Raw genomic sequence first — 6,244 nt, 5'->3', positions numbered from 1 at the left:
TCAGCATTGACTATCAGCTGGGAAACCATGGCAGCGGTTACCCTTGACGCCGCATCACAGACAGGAGCGCTTGGGTGCACGAATGGCAAAACGTCATTTTTTCGGATGAATCCAGGTTCTGTTTACAGTATCATGATGGTCGCATCCGTGTTTGGTGACATCGCAGTGAACGTACATTGGGAGCGTGTATTCGTCATCGCCATACTGGCGTATCACCCGGCGTGATGGGTGTCTCGGTCACCTCTTGTTCGCATTGACGGCACTTTGAACAGTGGACGTTACATTTCAGATGTGTTACGACCCGTGCCTCTACCCTTCATTCGATCCCTGCGAAACCCGACATTTCAGCAGGATAATGCACGACCGCAGTTTCTGGTCGTGTACGGGCCTTTCTGGGTACAGAAAATGTTAGACTGCTGCTCCGGCCAGCACATTCTCCAGATCTCTCACCAATTGAAAACGTCTGGTTAGGTGGCGGAGCAACTGGCTAGTCACAATACGCCATTCACTACTCTTGATGAACTGTGGACTCGTGTTGAAGCTGCATGGGCAGCTGTACCTGTCTGCTCAATGCCCAGGCGTATCAACGCCGTTATGAGTGCCAGAGGTGGTTGTTCTGGGTACTGATTTCTCAGGATCTATGCACCGAAATTGCGTTAAAATGTAATCACATGTCAGTTGTAGTATAATATATTTGTCTAATGAATACCCGTTTATCATCTGCATTTCTTCTTGGTGTAGCAATTTTAATGGCCAGTAGTGTTTGCAGTACGGCTGACATTTTTCTCCGTTTGTCATCTTCAGTTAACGAGGATTTCTCAGTATTATGTTGCACATATTTCCCAAAAGGTAGTCCTGAAGTGACTCTATTGACGTTTAATTTCTAATTTTTGTTAGAGTACATTAATGTCACTATTTGCAGTACAGTGTCTGAGACACTAAGTTGGCGATCAACAGCCAAAACCAGTTACGTTTGAATATTCAAAGTGCGATTATACATTCGCAGTTGCTCCAGAACATTTCAGAACAACTGAAAATTTGTGCCAGATAGCCGAAGTGGTTTAAGGCAACTGCTCGCGACAGGTGGGAAATCCCGATTCGGCACAAATTTTTATTTCTCTGAAATATTCTTCAGCTGATGCGGAACCACAATCGCAGTTTGCGAGTTGATTCTTAATGTCATTATCATTATTTGTGTTCCGTATCAAAACTGATTTCTTATTTTACTTCTTATGTATCGTTTATTAGTTTAGTAGGGGGAGTAATTTCTATGTACTTACTTTCGGTTGATTCCACGTTTTCAAGCCTCTTTGTGAACTGTGCTCTCTGACACTCTCTGTGTCACTGCTTACGAGATACTGAATCGCTCCTTCATCTTGTTTTGTGCTCTGTGGTTGGAATGTGGAATCTCGGTATGTGTATGTGTGTGTGTGTGTGAGTGTGGGGGGGGGGGGGGCACTTCAGTTGGCAAGCAAAAGCAATAGACGGCAAATAACAATATTTACACGAACAGTTGAACGCCGGCCGTTGTGGCCGAGTGGTTCTAGGCGTTTCAGTTCGGAACCGCGCTGCTGCTACGGTCGCAGATTCGAATCCTGCCTTGGGCATGGATGTGTGTGATGTCCTTAGGTTAGTTAGGTTCAAAATGGTTCTAATGGCTCTGAGCACTATGGGACTTAACTTCTGAGATCATCAGTCCCCTAGAACTCAGAACTACTTAAACCTAACTAACCTAAGGACATCACACACATCCGTGCCCGAGGCAGGATTCGAACCTGCGACCGTAGCGGTCACGCGGTTCCAGACTGTAGCGCTAGAGCCGCTCGGCCACTACGGCCGGCTGGTTAGTTAGGGGTAAGTAGTTCTAAGTCTAGGGAACTGATGACCTCAGATGTTAAGTCTCATAGTGCTTGGAGCCATTTGAACCATTTGAACAGTTGAACGGAATATCTCAGCATCTGAAGTATTATATTGTTGCATAAGTAATTTATGGTTGCCACGAACTGTATCTATACGGTCGTAATTGTTGCACGGAAATGGTATTCTCCAGAAGATATTAGATAATCTCATTATCAAACTAAATGAAAAACAACCTTGTTTCTGTCAGCTATCGGCAGTAAACAAAACTCCTCATGTATGCCACCGTTTATTGATAAGGTTTGGTCTCATTGACTGCAGTATGGCAACAAAGCAAAATGTCATGCACAATAAATAAATCTGTCATTCCGAAAGTTGTTTCATTACGTCTTAAGGCTTGGTCATGTCCCTTACTGATTTTATTCCCTCTGAATCCTTTACTGAACCCGTATCGAGAACTGTTTTCTTTTGGATTGCGTATAAAGAATTGGAGCATAACCTCGTATGATCATTGTTTAAGAACGTTCCTGTGCGATAGATGGCGTCCTGCGGTAAACTGAAATTTGCATTCTTTCCATTCTTCATTCAAATCCTGTTTTGATTCAGTAAACATCTCGCTATTCCTGTCAATTACTTCCGTCGAATCTACGGATCACGTCATCAGAAAGGTCACTTACAATATATTACTGTATTCGTGTCAGAAAACATGGTCCATGTTTCTTCTGCAGGCCAAAGGTAAGGAATTTGTTACGTTTACAGGGATACAAAAATCTGGCTACATAATCACGTTTACTAGCTGCCGTTAACTATTCGTTTCAATGAGCCATACATTTTCCTACAAAACCACAAAATAATTTAATCACTTCATCTGGATCAACAAAATGGATGGCGGAGTGTTGGAGATGCGAAATTTGTACTGGGAATAGTTTTTAAATTTTCACCAGCACATATTGATGTAGTTTGTTTCATGGTTTCTGTCAATCAGCTTAAAAGAAAGCAGTTTCATCCCGATTTATCCCTATACCTTGGCCACCTTTTACCTCGATATTGGTATCCCATGTCAGATGAGTTTGTAGTCGACTGTGCCTCATTTAACTTGCAAAAATCTTTTAAGGATGCCATTTTTATTTGAAGCAGAATACTTTTTTCTGTAAGGAGTACTAGTCACCTTTATTTTTTGCTGCTGTTTTCCACTACAGGACTTGGTTCGTTTCTGCTTCTGTTTCATTAGCAGGCGAGATGATTGTCTGCTGACTGGCCGTAAAAGGAATTACACCGATATCGCTTTGCGATTGATGCGCTAATAAACTCCAACCACCCACGCAAGTAGAAGGGCGAGTACATTTAGCTTCACTGACGTCAGAGAAAGGGCTGTAACAAGATTTCTGAAGTTGATAGCTACTAGGTAATATTGTTACTACAGACAAAACGTGAATCTACCCAATGGCAGCCAATAACAGAACTTCTGAAACCGAAATAATTCGGAAAATGTGTTTAGCTACGGTTAAAACACAACTTTACGAATGCAATGAAATTCGCCAAAATATTTAAATACAGAAAATAATTTAGGAGAATACTTTTGCAATATTAATGTGACACCGATCTGGATAATCAAATGCACATGCTTATTTTCATGGGCACGAACCCAATTCTGTTCCAAATCAGAATAAACAATAAACGAAAAGTGATTCATACTAATTCATGGTAATTTGTAACCAGCGTGTTTTGATATTCTGAGCAGCATTGTTCTGTTTTATCAGCCCACTACTGATTATCGTAATAGAGATAAACCAGCCAGTCGCATTGGGAGATAGTTGAAACAAAATGCGTTTCAGTATCACGAAAGGTGCTAATTGTATAGTTTAAAAATTATCATCTCATTGTGTCCTCGATAGCCCTTCCAACTGCAAAGAATAAAAATGTATGCTACGGTTTGAATGAAGTGCATTGGATAGGTAAACGCGGAAATAATATCGAAAAGACTACTCAGGACGGTAAATAGATAACTGCAGTTGCTGACACGATAAAGAAAGGACCTAGGCAACACAAGAATCTAGGCAAATTTCTTTGCTCTCACAATGAGGAAAAGAATGACAAAGCAGCGCAGTTATTGATGGACAGTCAATCTTATTTCACACACGGGGAAGATACTGCGCACATGACTCCTGAAAATCTGAAAAAGCCTGACGGATGAATATCAGTTTATATGTAGAAGAGAACTGGATAAGAGACAGTGATGGATTGTCAGACATGACATCAGAACTGGGTTTAGAGGAAAAACGAGAAGGTATGTCATTAAAAAAATATTTCAACATGTCGCTTGACATGAGTCCTGGCAATACTCTAGGAAACTAGTGTGTGTGAGTGATCGGAAACTTGTTTGCAACCTGGAAACATAAGAAAATTTCTCATGATGACTGACAATTGCAATAGTGGTATACGGGAAAACAGCGTAACAAGATAGTTTAATGTGATCAAAAGCGGTCACTATATTATACGATATTTCAGAGGTATTGCAAAAATAGAGGAGAAATTATAAGCTATGTTAAGGGCGTCAGCAGAAATTAATCCAAGAGGAGGCAAGATTCAGAAAATGGCTTTTCTTATATGGCTTTTTCGACATTGAGAAACTGCAGTGCCCAAAGAAATGTATTACACTTAGAGTTACTCATCTCAGATGTCTGAATGTTATCCAGTCGATTTTTTTTTAAGGTAGAATTCACTTATACTTGAAAGGATGGCCTGTTTCATTAGTATATCCGAAGATCGTCTTTTTACATTATAGGAATGAATTTTGATGGAGGAAACCTTTAAAAACAGCTATCAAATTGGTGCGTAGAGTCAACCCTTAACAGCCTTGGGTCGAATCAAAATGATTTGACACCTTATTGCGTAGCCGTAGCAACCTGGGTGCTTAATTCATACCCATCTGGCTACATATCACGATGGGTTGCGCCCTCATAGTGTTTAAGAAAGCCCCAACACCTTTCAGACTTTGATGCTGAGCAATTTTTTCCTCTCTTCTTTCACACAAGATGGTTATAATTTTGCGTTAGTATAGGGAATACACCCACAGCACAGCCCGACTCTTTTCCTCTAACACTAATATCGTCCAACTTACAGGACAATGCATTCACTATGTCCAAGACAAATTGTAACTTGACGAAATTGAAATTCCGACATAGCAGCAATTGGGCACTGAAATATATTCGATGGTGGTAAGCGAATATTTGTGCCGTGCCGGGTCTCGAACCCGGAATTCCGCTTTACGCGAGCCATCACCTTCATCGTTTCGGCTATCCGAGCACGTTTCACATCCACTCCAAATTCCCAACCTGTCGCACAGTACATAAGTAGCATCTACCGTCCATAATCCTCATTGCTGGCAACCTCACGCTGATTCCCGACAGGCCGGACGAACATAACTGTCATTAAGTGTCGTCAATGTGCATGTAAAATCTAACTTACTGTTTAGATTAAGCTGAGCAGCAGACGATGCGGTTATGTTGTAGGAAATGTGGATAGATGCGCAACTGTTTAAAATATAATAGGCGTTGCAACTGCCCCTATCTGTAGAGTGTTAAGTTCTGTACAAGAAAGTGACGAAGAAAAGATCGAGTACTCTGTTTCGGTAATGTTCTCCAAGGTTCACATCTGCCAAGAGTGCAAAATAACGCTGAGGTCTCCGCCGCGACAATTTCCGTGAGCACCCTGACAATAGAACTGCAGTTTCTGTTAAGACACCGTCGTTTCCCCTTACACTTGGCAATGCTAGATCTGTCGTTTAGTGGAAGCGCAGGTAACCATTTGTAGAAACGCACTAGAATTCTGTAATGAATAAATTATCTACCCACATGTAGATCCGGTAGGATAGTGTGTCCCCTCTTGTCCCCCTTGTAGGCGCCTCTGTGTAATATACAGACGTTGTGGTTGTACCCCCAACCTAACACCATACGAGAAATAAAAGTTCTATTGTGTGAGAATATCGCTTGGGAATTAATATAGCAAAGTATAATCAGGAGGATACCTGATAGTAGTAAAGTACACCAACTGAAGTGTGGGAGCAAACAATTCGACATAGGTTAAAAATCAGTGACCGTCAAACTTATTTGCTTAAGAGCCTATATTGACGTTGTAGGGCGAAATATCGGGCCGCTTACGAAGGGGGACGGGGTTCTTGGTGGACATTCAAAGAAAAACTCAATTTTCGCCGGACCAAAGTTATTGATAGCTTACCATTTAGAAATTTTGAATCTGCATGTTAAAAGTTTGTGACTGTAGGCTTTCCCGGCGTAAACTATTGATGAAGGTTTGTCGGGTCCCCAGCCGGGTGGTAGCGTTGATATCTCGCGACGTTTCGGGAAGTGTCATACTACCCATCAGTATC

This window comes from Schistocerca cancellata, chromosome 1 (assembly GCF_023864275.1).
Source record: "Schistocerca cancellata isolate TAMUIC-IGC-003103 chromosome 1, iqSchCanc2.1, whole genome shotgun sequence".
NCBI lineage: Eukaryota > Metazoa > Arthropoda > Insecta > Orthoptera > Acrididae > Schistocerca > Schistocerca cancellata.
Note: the sequence above shows the minus strand (reverse complement) of the source record.